A 13,401-nucleotide genomic window follows, 5' to 3' on the forward strand; every position below is an offset into this window, starting at 1 on the left:
CATTCCTCATTGCTTCCTTGAGTTCCTTCTTGCAGCCCTATGTTTCTAAACAAATCCTTGCATTTTGTTTCCTGAAATTGAATACGCCCTCTCTCTCAGCGTAGTGTCCAGGGGACTCGCTGCTAGTTTTCATCAGCCTTCCTAATCACCACTCTGCACACTTCCCACAAGTCGGTCACTCACCGGACACGCTCCCTCCCCGGGCTCACCTGGAACAGCTGCCAGTGCGACCTGAGACTTCTGCCCTTTTCCCCAGTGAGAATTACTGTTTTCTAGATGTGCTGCCCTGCTTGTGGTTTGTTTTGGTGCAGCATGCCTGGAGTCACCGGGCTTCAGGGAGCACCCTGAGGCCGTGGCCTGTGACACCGGACTGGCAGCGCACAGCTGCCCTTTGTGGCCACTCAGGATTTCCTCTGCTGTCACATCTGGGTTGCCGGACCCCATGCTTTTTCTTTCTTACCCAGGTGCACACACCCCTCAGCAGCTTCATGGGGTGAGGGTGCCTGGGAGGGGAGCTATCTGTAGACCCTGAGAGGCTGAGCATGCTTTTCCTCTTGGTTCACACTCGTCCAGCACAGAGATTACTTGTTCACTGGCTCCCAGTGTCCACCTTGCTGTCCCAAAGTTTGAAGACATTCTGCTCATGATCTTTGTAACCTTTGTGAACTTACAGATTTATCTTTCGGTTCTGGGCAAGTTTCCTGTTTTAATTCATTCAGTAAATGTTGAGGGCCTGCTTCAGGCTAAAAACCTGATGTTAGAAACACATCAGTGGGCAGAAAAACTGTTCATGAAATAGTACGAAAAAATAGTTTGTCAGGTAATGAGAAGTAGGATACTAATAAGAAAATAATGAGCCAAAGGATTGAGATAGCAGTGGTCGGCTTAGAGTAGCTAGAGTAGACTTCGAGGAGAAGACTGAGTCTTCAGACGCCTGGGAAAAGATCACGCCAGACAAGGGGCAGCAAGTGCCGAGGTCCTGAGGCAGGAAAGGAAAGAGGAGCCCAGGAGAGCTGGAGTGCGGGGGTAGATGCGGAGGCCAGGGTTGGTGGGGCCCAGGTCTCGAGGGGCCTTTTTGGTCCTGGCAAGGGCTTTGGCTTTAATCAGGGCTTCTGGGAAGGGAGTGTCACAATGAGACTTCAATTTTGTAAGGATCATTTCTGCTGCCATGTTGAGACTAGAAGATCAGGAGCGTCGGGTGGAAGAAGGGCAATTGGAATTTGCAGTATCGCGGGGGAGGGGACACCAGGTCAGGCCGGGGCGGTGTGGTGGAGACGGGTGAGAAGCAGTTTGGAGTGGGTGGTGGGTTCTGCACATATGTGGAAGAGGAGCTAGGGATGGCTGCCATTTACTGGGAAGGGAATGGCTGCTCACCTGGCCCTAAGCTCTGGCCTGGGCTGGTTATTCGAATTCTCAGTGACTTAATAAGCCAAGTACCTTTCTGCTCTCAAGACCAGGCGATGGAGCACAGAGCTGTAACGCCTCCCTCAGGGCCGCCCCGCTGACCCGGGGAGGCAGGGCCGACCGAGGCCGTCGGTGCAGGGACCCTGGCCCCAGCTGGCACCGGGCGCCTCTGCTCTCCCTGCCCTCCTGGATCTCCAACTGCAGCTCTAGCTAGGGATGCGGACCGACCCCTAGCTGACCCTGGGGCGTGCTGCCGCTTTCCCTGCCCAGCCGTCTGTCTGTCTTCCTCTTCACTTCCCGGAGACGTCTCCAACTTGGTTACTTCTCCCTCCTTATAGCCCCCCTCCTTCCTGTTCCAAGGTTGCAAGAGCTTGCTTTTCACTTGGTGTTTCTTGTGGCCTGCTTTTCTCTTCCCTTTGTGGTATCCTGTATCTCTTTACTTGTTTGGCGACTACTTATCGCCCTGAGGATATTAATTAGAAGGAAATTTGCCCCTGCGTAACTCCTCCTCTGTTTCGGCCTCCAACCTCTGTATCGGCGAGGCCTCGCGTGGAGGCGGGACAGCGGGGCAGCGGACTGGAAGGTCTGCGCGTGCGCGGAGGGCGGGGCTCCCGGGGCCTTGCGGAGCCCTTGGCCGGGAGTCCTGGAGGTCGGTCCGAGGGCTCTCCGAGCTCCTGCGCGGCTGGAGCCCCAGAGAAACTGGTGCTGTAGAGCAGGGAAAGTGGCTCCCTGCGGTCTGGATGGCAGTCAGCGAAAGAGCAGCTGTCTTACCTCAGCGTGGGTCCTCTTGACTTTCTGGTTGTGAAATGCGCCCCACGCCTTCGGCACTATTTCCGGCCCCCCTGTTGGGAGATGCTCCAATGGCGGGAGTGAGAGAGGGTGGCAGGAGACCATTTCCCTGCGAGCCTCCGACCCGTGCTCTGCCCTCTCTCCTGCCCACGCATCTCCTGCGGGGCCTCCCACTGACAGGACCAACTGGAAGTTTCCCTGGTTAGGAAGCAGGGTGAGAAGGGTGGAGAAGCCCAACTGTGGACAGATCCCGAGCCAAGGGACACAGCTACTTATCTTAAGAAGAAATGGAATTCTTTCTGCAAGGGGCCGGTGATTTAGCTCAGTGGTTTCGCCGCCTGCTGCTCAAGCTCAAGGACCCAAGTTCTATCCCCGGTACCAAAAAAGAAAAAAATTCTGCAAGATTTCATACTTTGGAAACCGAAGAGAATAGTCGAACAACTAATAAAGAATGCAGTAGCGTGGCCAGATGTAAGCTGAATATACACATCAGTAAGCCTGGGACTACAGATTACACCCAGAAAACCTACCAAGAGAAATGCCCCATCCTCAGTAGCAGCCTAGAAATTACCTTTAGCGGAGAAGAGCAGGACTTAGGTGAACAAAACTACATTACTGAAACAAAAAACCTGAGACAAAATAGAAGGAAGCCATTTTCCTGAGCAGGTGCCACCTTAAATTGCTTAATGTTCGTGTCATGCTTGGTAAAATCTATTTTTACATCCCCATTATGTTTGGCATATACGACATGAAAAGTACATACTTGTTGAGTGACAAAATGAGCGAGTAAATAAACTTTCCTTGAGATGTTTATGTAGCTGTCTCAAAATAGAAATTAGTCCTTAAGGTCACTGGCAGCCTTCGGCCAGGAGAGATTGACTCTCGGGGTGCTGCTTGTTAGCCAGCTTCCCACCTGGAGCAGGTGACCACACTCAGGTCAAGACCGAGCTTCAGTCACTGTCATTAACCTGAAATACTGAGAACCAGCTTTCCAATAGAGCTTATTTGTCTGATCACAAAGCAGTATGTGATTGTTGCAAAAGGGCACAGAAGAGAATTCGGCGGGGGGGGGGGGGGGTATCCACACAGAGAAAAGGAAAACAACTTTACTATTTCCTCTTAGTGATAACCATTGTAAACAGCTTAGTGTGTGTCCTTTGGGTATTTTTCCAATGTGTGTGTGCAAGTGAAAATTGGAGATCTGCATCATCTGTTTCATAGCTTGCTTTTTCTCACCTGGTCACATGATTTTCCACACTGAGGTCGTCCCTTCCTGTGTGACTTTTAATGGCTGCTTGTGGAGCCACTAGGGGGCGACACAACTGATATTGTGCACAACCCCAGATGTGCCGTCACGCAGGCCGTGCGTGACGCGATGGAACTCTAGGACCTGGATTCGGAGAAATGAGGAGCTCACGTCACTCTCACTGCCCTCAGGCCCCATCCTCAGCTCTTCGGCCAACTATATGCCTGGTGAGGAGCCTGGGCCCAGAAGTGGGTCCGCTTGGGTTTGAATCCTATCTGGGCCATTTCTCTACTCTGTGACCTTGGTCATGATTATCGTCTTTGCTTCTCACCTTCCTCATCTGTAGAATGGGGATCAAAATATTTCTTAATGACAATGGAAAGTACACGATTTGAAATATGGCATTGCTTGGAATAATGCTTGGCACATAGACAGGGCTTGCCAAGAGCTGTCGCCATTACCTAATCTGATTTTAGCTCAAACACCACTTTCTTAGGGAAGTCTTTTCTGGCCCCTCAGCTTCCCCACCAGCCACGGGCTCAGCCCAGGATATGCTCAGCAGCTCCGGAGACATTTCACTCCTATCTCTGAGTCCCGATAATACCCAAGGCCTGCACGCTATGGGCTGGATGTTCCCCTGCACTTCCTCTGCAGGCCAGCCTACATCCTCTTTTATTTCCTTCTCTGAACAGTCAGGCTGACTGGGGGCTGCCTTGGAGACAACAGAGGGCCTCATTTTCCAAGAACACTCAATACTTAATTTTGGCTGCCATCAATAATTGCCAACCTACGCTACTGCCTGCTGTGTTCTGGGCACTATTCAAAACATTCTCCACATATGATCACAATTTCTAAACTGAGTGCAGAAACTAGAATTGCTGTCTTATATCTAAGGAGGACCTTGGGACTTGCATCAGTCAACTGACTTCCGGAGATCACAGAGTTAGGACTAAAACCCACAGAGCCTGGTCTGCCCAGCTCTCTTGCAGGGTCCTCAGACTTGTGTGCATTAGACTCACTGGAAGGCCTGGTAAACATCTCAGAATTTCTAATTCCTCCCATCTTCTAATAAGTTCTCCAACAAGGTTAATGCTGCTGCTCCACCCAGATCATGCTTTGAGAACACCGCACCTTGCACGTGACTTGTCACCAATATCCCAGAATAAGTTTTCAGGGACAAACAGGCTGTTTTTGCAAAGGACCGTAATACTGATTATGCCCAAAGCAGGCTCTGAAGAGTTAAGCTCACAATCAGCTTGTTTACAGAAGTCTATAAACTGAGTCTGGCTGAAGCCTACGTGCCCAAGTCAGAGTAACTCGCACCCAAATTCCACTCCGACAGCTAAACCTCCAGACTAGAAGGACAGAGTTCTGATTACAGCCATATATTTGGTCTATTCTGTTCCTAATTCGAGAATGCTTCATCTTGTCCTTTAGGAGCCTTGTTTACATTAATTTCCACAGAAACTGCACGTAGCTCGCCTTTATCCCTGTTGATTGCCAGTGAAAGTCAGTGCCTGGGACTGGCCAGGGCCTTTGTCGGTTGCACCGGCACTGGTCGTCCTGGCCCCTGCTTTCTCTCTCTTAGTTCTGTTGTTTAGTTTTATTTCTCAGGCCTGCATCGTATACTGGGCAGGGGACTGGAACCTACCTGCAGGGGTCTCTGGTAGTTTTCAGACCCAGGGCAAAATTGCAGAAGTGTCTACCCAGCCCCCCAGCCTCCCCCACAATATACCCATCATTTCACTTTTCTTCCCTGCTCCAGACACATCAGTGACTCCTGAAGGCCTGAGGCTGGTCCAGAGCACCACACCCTGCGCCTGCCTCCCTTCCCTCCTACCTGCTTCATCTCTTGGTCCCTTCTGAGGGCAGCTGCTGGTGTGGTTCAGATGTTAAGTTGCCCCCACCCGAAGACTGCCAGGCCAGCCGTATCTGGGGCACCCGACTGGGGGAGCTGGTGGGAAGTTGTCTTCTAACCCTTGCAAAGGTATGCTGCAAGCTTCCTGGGCCCAGGAAGAGGGAGAATTTTGACAGTCCTCTGCATGTCATGCCTGTCCTGATGAAAACCCAGCCTCCTCCAAAAACTCACCTTCTTTCTTGGCCCCTTACTGAGAATAAATATATGCACTTCATTCTGCATCCTGCAATTGCTCCACCTGCCTCACCACCTCTTCACTGCTACAGGTAGTTGAGATGAGTGAAAACAAAGGTTATTCTTGGGCTGAGGGAGTGGGGAGGCTCATACCAGACCAGGAGTTGGAATCTGAGTCACAGGGTCACCGATGGGGGAGCACTTGTCACCCACACCAGGTGAGCTCTTGCCAAAGCTGGCTCTGAGGAAGCCAGTGTCTTCATGGCCATTGCTTGAGCAACCTGCAGTCCTGGGTCTGGTATCTCCTTACTCTTTCGTAAGTTGAGCAACAGACATCTCTGTGAGCACAGAGTTCTCTTTTGTTTGTTCAGAGTTTTTTGGTACCGAGGATCAAACTCAGGACCTTGCGCTTGCGAGGCAGGCAGTGGCACCACTGAGCTAAATCCCTGGACCCCGCTGGGTTCTCTTTTGAAGCAGCAAGTATCTGAATGGGAATCCCACATTTCTCCTACTTTCCAGTTTTTAAAAATTCTACCCCAAGTCCTACAAACATGTGCAGTCTTCACTTACCAATCCAATTAGAAGAGGTTGTCTCTTCTGCTCACATCACTCATGGCTGCTAATATTGCATGGATTCTGCCTTCTCGGCTATAGATTTTAACAATCACAGCCAGAGTCATGTTAACCCCACAACCTCTATCTCCTAGTAGGTTTTCAGCAAGCATTTGTGTAATTGAATTCCTTCTCTGGAAAAGGTGGTGGTCCTCATGCGGAGACATTTCCCTATCACAGACACCATATGTGTGAACGTCCCTACTCAGGCAATGGGCTTTTTCCATGGTCCGGCTGGTGGAGTAGAATGACTGGTGTAGTTTAGCATATGGTGTGAGTTTTCTCCTTCTGTACTAAAACAAGACCTGCATTACACAAGGATGTAATGTGTCTGCCTTACATTTAAGCAACGGCCTGATTACAAATTCGGTGTGGCTGCCCCTTTCCATAGTGTTTCATAAAATAGAATTTAAAATAGAATGAACATGCTCAAAGTCCCAAAACAGAGTTGGACAACTGGAGTCAGCATGTTAGCTTCACGAAGCTTCAGTTTCCTTTTCTCTTAAAGGAGAATGGGGTGCAATGACCTCAAAAACTCCTGCACTTGGAAGATACACAGTCGCTATCTCCATATCAAAACTGCTGAAAGGAAGTCCCCCATTTTGCTGCTGAGTGATTTAATTAAAATGTAAATTTTTTACATCCTTCCAACAGTCTTCCCCGTTGGGAAAATGAGGTTTTGAAATAAGGCCACTATCTCATCTCTAACAATTCTCTTAACTCATTTGTTCTTCAATTTTCTCGGCTTAAAATGAAAATAACAACAGCTGCTGGGTCTCATTTTATTTGAGTTATTTATATTTTTTTTTGGCCAGGACTGCTTTTTCAATTGGAAGTTTCTCTGGACAATTAAGCAAGATAACACAGTTGTAAAATTATCAACTACCAGGGGTTATAAGAAGGTGAGGGATTCTTACTTTTTGATGATTTATTTATGAAATTGTTAAGGGATATAAGTGATCATCAGAGGCCAGAGGCTGGGAAAGTCAGATTTGTTCCTTAGTTTTCTTGATATCAAAATAGGAATGAACTTCAAAGGAAAAGTAATAAATGTGCTCCCCTCTCTCCATACGCCCTTTTCTCCTCCCAACCTTAGCTCCTTCCGTCCTGGGTGCCCCTGTATTGGCTGGACTTCCTGCCATTTTGTTGGTGTTGCGTGCTGTCTTTAGAATGAGCTCTTTTTGCCTATCTGCCCAGACCACATATCCATCCTTGTGATCTGGAACCGGCTTGGTAGAGAAGCTGGATTTAGGAAACATTGGGTATGCAAAGTACAGTGCTGAACTTGGCAGTGGTGTTGAAATCATGAACTATCAGAGATGATGAGCCCCCTGCCAGGCCATATCGGGAACCTCGTCTCTGGTTTCTTCTAGCTTGTGGATCATCCCTGTAATGCAGACTGGGGAAGAGAATAGAGGAGGTAGGACAATACTGACGCTTCTGAAAGCGTTGCAAAAGTTTCCCCAACTCCTAATGGAGGTGTTATTATCTGACCTCAAGGCAGCAACGAATCGGCTGAGGTTCTGTGGCACAAGGTGTGGTCCCCAGACCAGCAGCATCTGCCATACAGGAACTGGTGAGAGATGCAGGACCTAGAGCTAAGTGCAGCCCAACTCAGAACTTCTAAGGAGTGGAGCCGTGGAATCTGTTTGAACAGGGTCTCAAGAGAGTCCATGCCTGCTAAATTTTAAGAATCTTATTCTGCAGAAATTTAAGAAAGAATAGTGGTGCCTTGATGTCAGTGCAGTGGATCAGGTTGAGTAACAGATATCAAAATAGTGGCTCATGTTTCCCAAAGTCTTCTCTTTCTTCTTGGGACTTTGCCTCTCGTGTACCCAGAAGCTAAAGCTCCCACAAAGGCCGGTTCATAGTCTCACAGCCCAACAAAGTTTGCAGGGCAGCTCTGAACATTTTAAAGGGCAGGGAAGAGGGAAGAGTCTGCTGCACCTTTGCCTCCCCTGTGCCCACCTCCAACTGCCACCAAAATTCTGGTCTCAGGACAGCAATGCCAGTCCCCTCTCATCTCTTGCCTTTTCTTCCACTCAAGTCTCATCCTAGAAGGAAATGCTCAGGACAGCCTAAGGTTGGGTGTCCCTCTGCTGAGAAGACAAGAAGCTCTTACTCAACACCACACTTCATGTGTCCAGAACCCACCGTACTACAGCCCTGCATCACGCACTGAGGGGCATATGTTTTAAGAAGTGCATTGCTACGTGATTTAGTCATGGTGTGAACATCCTAGAGTGCACTACATAAAGCAGATGTTCTAGTCAGTCACTCAGTGGGGTGTCTTGTTGCAACCCAGAGATGGAATAAATACAAAGGTGGCTGAGGCTATATCACCAGCATCATGGAGCAGACATTTTCACTGCTCCCAGCAGTGATGAGTGTGGGAGAGAAGGGACTGGCCTCCAGTGATACCTGAGAAAGGAGAGTCCACAGGACCTTCTCTTAGGACCAAGAACAGATGGGTCCTCAGTGGTACCAACCAGCTGTTCTTCCCTCTCCTCTTCAGGCTCAGCCCAACCCAGCCAGGAACAATGGCAGATGAAGTTCACATGAGCAACACCTTCCTCCTCCTCCTCCTCTTCCCTTTTTCCTTCACCTTGTTTGTTCTTCTCCTTCTCCTTCTTTCTTCTTTTTTGGTTCTGGGGATCAAACCCAAGGTCTTATGCCTGCCAACCATACACTCCACTACTGAGCTATATCCTCCACCCCCAAGTCACTTCTTTTTTTCAGCATCAAAAAGATACTTGTAAATAGTTGTTAAGATTTAAAGATACATTTGTGATGTACTGACTGTCACTTCAGAATAAACATTTTAAGTATAAATTCCCATAAAACTGGCCATTGGATTTGAATCCTTGCCTACTACTCATAGTGACACAGAGAGTACTGCTGAATTTCCCACAGTAACTCTGCTCCCTGGCAATGGGTGAGGATGCGTGTGCAGAGATCTTCCTGGACAGCCCCAAAGGGCATCTGGAATGTGGAGTCACCTGGTGGCAAGCCCTTCCTCAGGAACACGACGCCCCTCTCCCCTGAGCGCAGGATGAGGGGTGCACTGTGGACCTTCCCCAGGTCTAGTCCTTCCCAGCCCGTGGAGGACATACCACCCTTCTCTCGAGACTCTAGAGAACAAGCCCCAGTTCTTCTTCGGCCATACTGCTCAGAGACGTGAAAACATGTTTTCTACAAGGCGGAGAAAGCCAGTAAGAGGCAACCAGACTGTCCCAGCCCTGGACCCATCGAGGCCAGAGTGACAGCTGTTTCTGAGGACAGATGAACCTCTGCTATTTCTGAGTAGCTTGAAAATGTCACTAATTCCTCCCTTTCTTTCCCCTTAATCCAGTTTAAATTGGTTTGACTTTTGCATCCAGAAGTTGGTTGGTTCTGACCAACCGAGAGGAAGGACTAAAGTGGGGGCCAGAGCTAGACAGGTGGGATTTGGCGATGAGTGGGGTTTGTTATTAAGTCCATGACTGAGCGCACAGCGGGTAAAGAGCAGAGTAGAAGGAGGTTCTTGAAACCTCACATCACTGGGTACCTTTTTGTACTGGAGCCTTGTTTTTTGTGTCCCCAGAAGTTCATGTTCTGGGAAGTTGGCCCTCAGCCTAGTGGTACTGAGGTAATAGAACCTTCAAGAAGTGGGGCCCAGAAGAAGGTAATTGGATCATTGGAGGCAGTGCCCTTAGAAGGGGTTGATGTAGTTCTTGAGGGTCCCCAATTGGTTCCTGCAAGATTGTTATAAAATGAATCTCACCCCTGGACCTCCCTGGCTTCCTGTCTTGTCATGTGCTCTCTTTCTCTCTCATGTGCCACCATTGTGATGGTATCCACCATGTTGTGATGTAGCAGAAGGTCCTTACCAGATCCAAGTAGATACTGGCATCGTGTTCTTCAATCTCCAGAAATGTGAGCTAAGTAAACCTCCTTTCTATGTGTAGCCCTTGGCTATTTTATTATAGCAACAGAAAACAGACTAACATAGGGAAATGTTTAACTGGTAACTCAGGAATTCGTGTTTCCTATTGGTAAAAATGTTTCAAATTGATTTCAAATGGAAATGAGCAGAGTATCTTTGTCTCCAGGAATTATAAAAGCCTGGTGGAAACACCTTTCTATTTTTGGGGAATGGATCTCCATAAAGCAGCCAGGGTTGGCTGATGCTCCTCTCTTACATCTGTGCCTGTTCCCAAAGGTCCATCCCTCCATCCTTGCTCCATCCCAATACCACAGTCGATCACCAAGAGATCCAGAGGATAGTGAGGCACCCATGGGCCTTTGAGTCCCATCTGGCTTCCAATCCTGACTCAGGACATCTACAAGCTGAACGTGGTCTCTTCATTCTAAAAATGAGCTACTCACAGCTACATGTAAGACCAGAAAGTGATCAAAACCATGACCAAGTGTCTGGCTCATAGGAAGTGTTTTGTTACAGGTCTTGACAATCCCCTACGTAATAATCCTTGGTAGTAAAATTAAAGATTTTTCTCCCTGATCCCAAGTATTTTATAAAGTGGCTGGATCATCTTGCTCAGCTGGGACCAGTCCGGATATAACTGTTCTGACAGGTTGCAAAGCTAGTTGTGCCAAACGTTCACACTGTGATTCACTTCAAAGGGCCTACTTCCTTCTGTGGTTAAAACAAACAAATGAAGCTGTGTACCAATCTCTCGCTCAGCCCTAAGATTAGATCACTTATAGATAATCAAATGCAGTCTTAAATAACACTGTAAAAAAGGAAAGGAACTTTTGAGTCACTCTATCAGATTCCTATAACATGACAGTAACTTTACCATGGTGCGGAAAAAAATATCAAAATTACAGCCATCTGACACATCTCTTTGATTATAGCTTTTTCCATTAACACATCTCATAAACACTAATCCCTGTTCTAATCATTTTGCTAACATGTTATCTCCAAACACAAAAACAGCACATTAAAAGAAATAGTAAGTTGTGGAAATGGAAAATCTAGATTTAGAGATGACTTGTTTTATAAGTAAATAATAAAGTGGACTCTTCCAGTGACTTTATGCACCTAATCAAACTCTCATGGCCTTCAATTTAGATCCTTCAGTATTTCTGTAAATGCTCGCTGGACAAAGGTCTGGAAAGTTTTTGTGAAGTAGTCTCACTATCCACTGGCTACCAACTTTTCTGAATGCAGCAAGAAATAACACACTTATGTACAGCAAGTTTCATGAAGTGGCTTTGTTACTTACAGATAGTGAGCAAGGGACAGCAGAACCCTACAATTCACTGGGAGCTGTCCCCCAGCCTCAGGGAAGCTTCTGGAGTGGGTGGAATTTCATTCGTGCACACCTCACTGCACTGCAGATGAGAGAGCCTAGAATGCACCCCACACTCGGTTTTATATCCCAGGGCTAAATGACACACTGAGCTAAAGCACTGAATGACAGGAGAGAGAACAGACAATCGCTGCCAACCTCAGGATGTTGCATTCCTAGAACTCCATGGTTATTTTCAGAACACTCAAGGAAGCAGGAAGAACTGGCATGGTCAAGGCCGGTTGGATAACTATCCTACAGCCCAGTGTGACCTTCAGCAAAGCTGGTCCACTGACTATGCCCTCTATCTCCCCAGGTCTGGAGTCAAGGGTTTGTCTTCTCAGATCAGTGTGACATCTTGAGTGACATAATCTCAGCACCATCATTGAGCCACAGCCAAAACACATTTCACTTGGCCCAGGAGGAGTACAGTCATGAGTATGATGAGGATCAGGCTTCCCTGGAGCAGGACCTAGAAATCCAGGACCCTAGAAATCCAGGTAAGAAGTTGCTGAAGAGGTCAAAGAAGGGTGTTTCAGATGACCCCACCTTCATAGTTTGGATCTCAAACGTTCTCCAAAGCCATATGTGTTGATAGGCACCTGTGGGGCTGTTGGGAGGTGGAACTTTTAAGAGGTGGGGCCCGGTGGGAGGAAGTTAGATCATGGAGGGTGTGCCCCTGATGGAGATATTGGGACCCTGGCTCCTTCTCTCTCACTTTACTTTCCAGATAGAAAGTGAACTGTCCTTGTCTGCCATGAACTGCTGCCATGGATGTAATGTACTGCATAGGTTCAAACAACAAAGGCCAAATGACTATGGACTGAAACCTCTGAAGCTGCAAGCCAAAATAAACCTTTCTCTGTATTAATTTTATCAAGGATTTTTTCATAGTGATAACATGACACTGACTTTAACATATTAATTGACATGTTACATTAACTGGTATCAACTGACATGTTAAGTGACATTAACATATTCACTGACTTACATTTATACAGCACCTGGGGTGCTTATCCAGAATAGCAGATGTTGGCAATCCACATTTATAAATAGGAGGCATTGGTACTTGTCAGCCAAGTTTTGTTTTTAGCAGAGTTGCATGAACTCATGCTCTCCTACATTATTGTTTCTGAAGCACCTACACAGAGGGCAAGCACTAGCCCAGTGTTTGCCTTCTTCGTTGCCTCCGGGACACATTTCATCCATGCAAGTAAAGAAAAACTGTGGGTCAGAGTACCAACCCATCAAAATTTTCATTAGTTGTGTTCATGACCTTTTGCCACTGTCATAGTCACTTTCTTTGTTACTGGGACAAAGATAATTGACACAACTTGAAAGAGAAGAGGTTTCTTTTGGATCATGTTTTTGGTCCATAGCTGGGTGGCTCCAAGAAAGGAAGGCATGGTAGAAGGGTCTGGTGGAGGAAAGCTGCTCAGCTCATGGCAGCCAGGAAGCAGAGAGAATTAAAGGAGAAGCCAGGAAGGCAGACACAGCCTTCCAGCTCACACCCATAGTAACCCACCCCTTCAAATCAGAACCCACGTCCTAACAGCAAGTCAGCTATAATGCACCCTTAGTGTAATCAGTTTCCCAACACATGAGGCTTTGGGGTCCACTTTATAGCTAACCATAACATTCCACCTCAGCCCTCAAAAGACTCGTGAACACCTCTTTATGAAAAGTGCACATAGTCCATCTCTCTAAGAGTTGCTAAAGTTTTAATAGTTCTCGGATTGCTGAAAAGTCCAAATCAAAAGTCTCCTCTGAGGTTTAAGGCAAACTCTTAGCCATGAACCTCTGTAAAAATAGAAAAGAAACTTAAACACTACTGACATTCAATGGCACAGGATAAAAATTTTCATTCCAAAAAGGAGGAATAAGGGGGATAGAAAGGAACAAGATCAAAGCCCACCAGGGCCAACACTAAATGCTGCAGCACTATGTCCAGCACCCAGGACAAA

General features: G+C 47.4%; 1 long non-coding RNA gene across 1 annotated transcript; it reads left to right on the forward strand.

The window, feature by feature from the left end:
* The first annotated feature begins 10,172 nt into the window (after positions 1-10,172).
* LOC110349730 (uncharacterized) lies at positions 10,173-12,343 on the forward strand. Its single transcript, XR_002395941.2, has 3 exons — positions 10,173-10,519; positions 11,754-11,937; positions 12,168-12,343. It is a non-coding gene; the product is annotated as an uncharacterized LOC110349730 (long non-coding RNA).
* Positions 12,344-13,401: the final 1,058 nt, after the last annotated feature.

This window comes from Heterocephalus glaber, unplaced genomic scaffold, assembly GCF_053883595.1.
Source record: "Heterocephalus glaber isolate CG9 unplaced genomic scaffold, H.glaber_assembly_v1.0 deba00001472, whole genome shotgun sequence".
NCBI lineage: Eukaryota > Metazoa > Chordata > Mammalia > Rodentia > Bathyergidae > Heterocephalus > Heterocephalus glaber.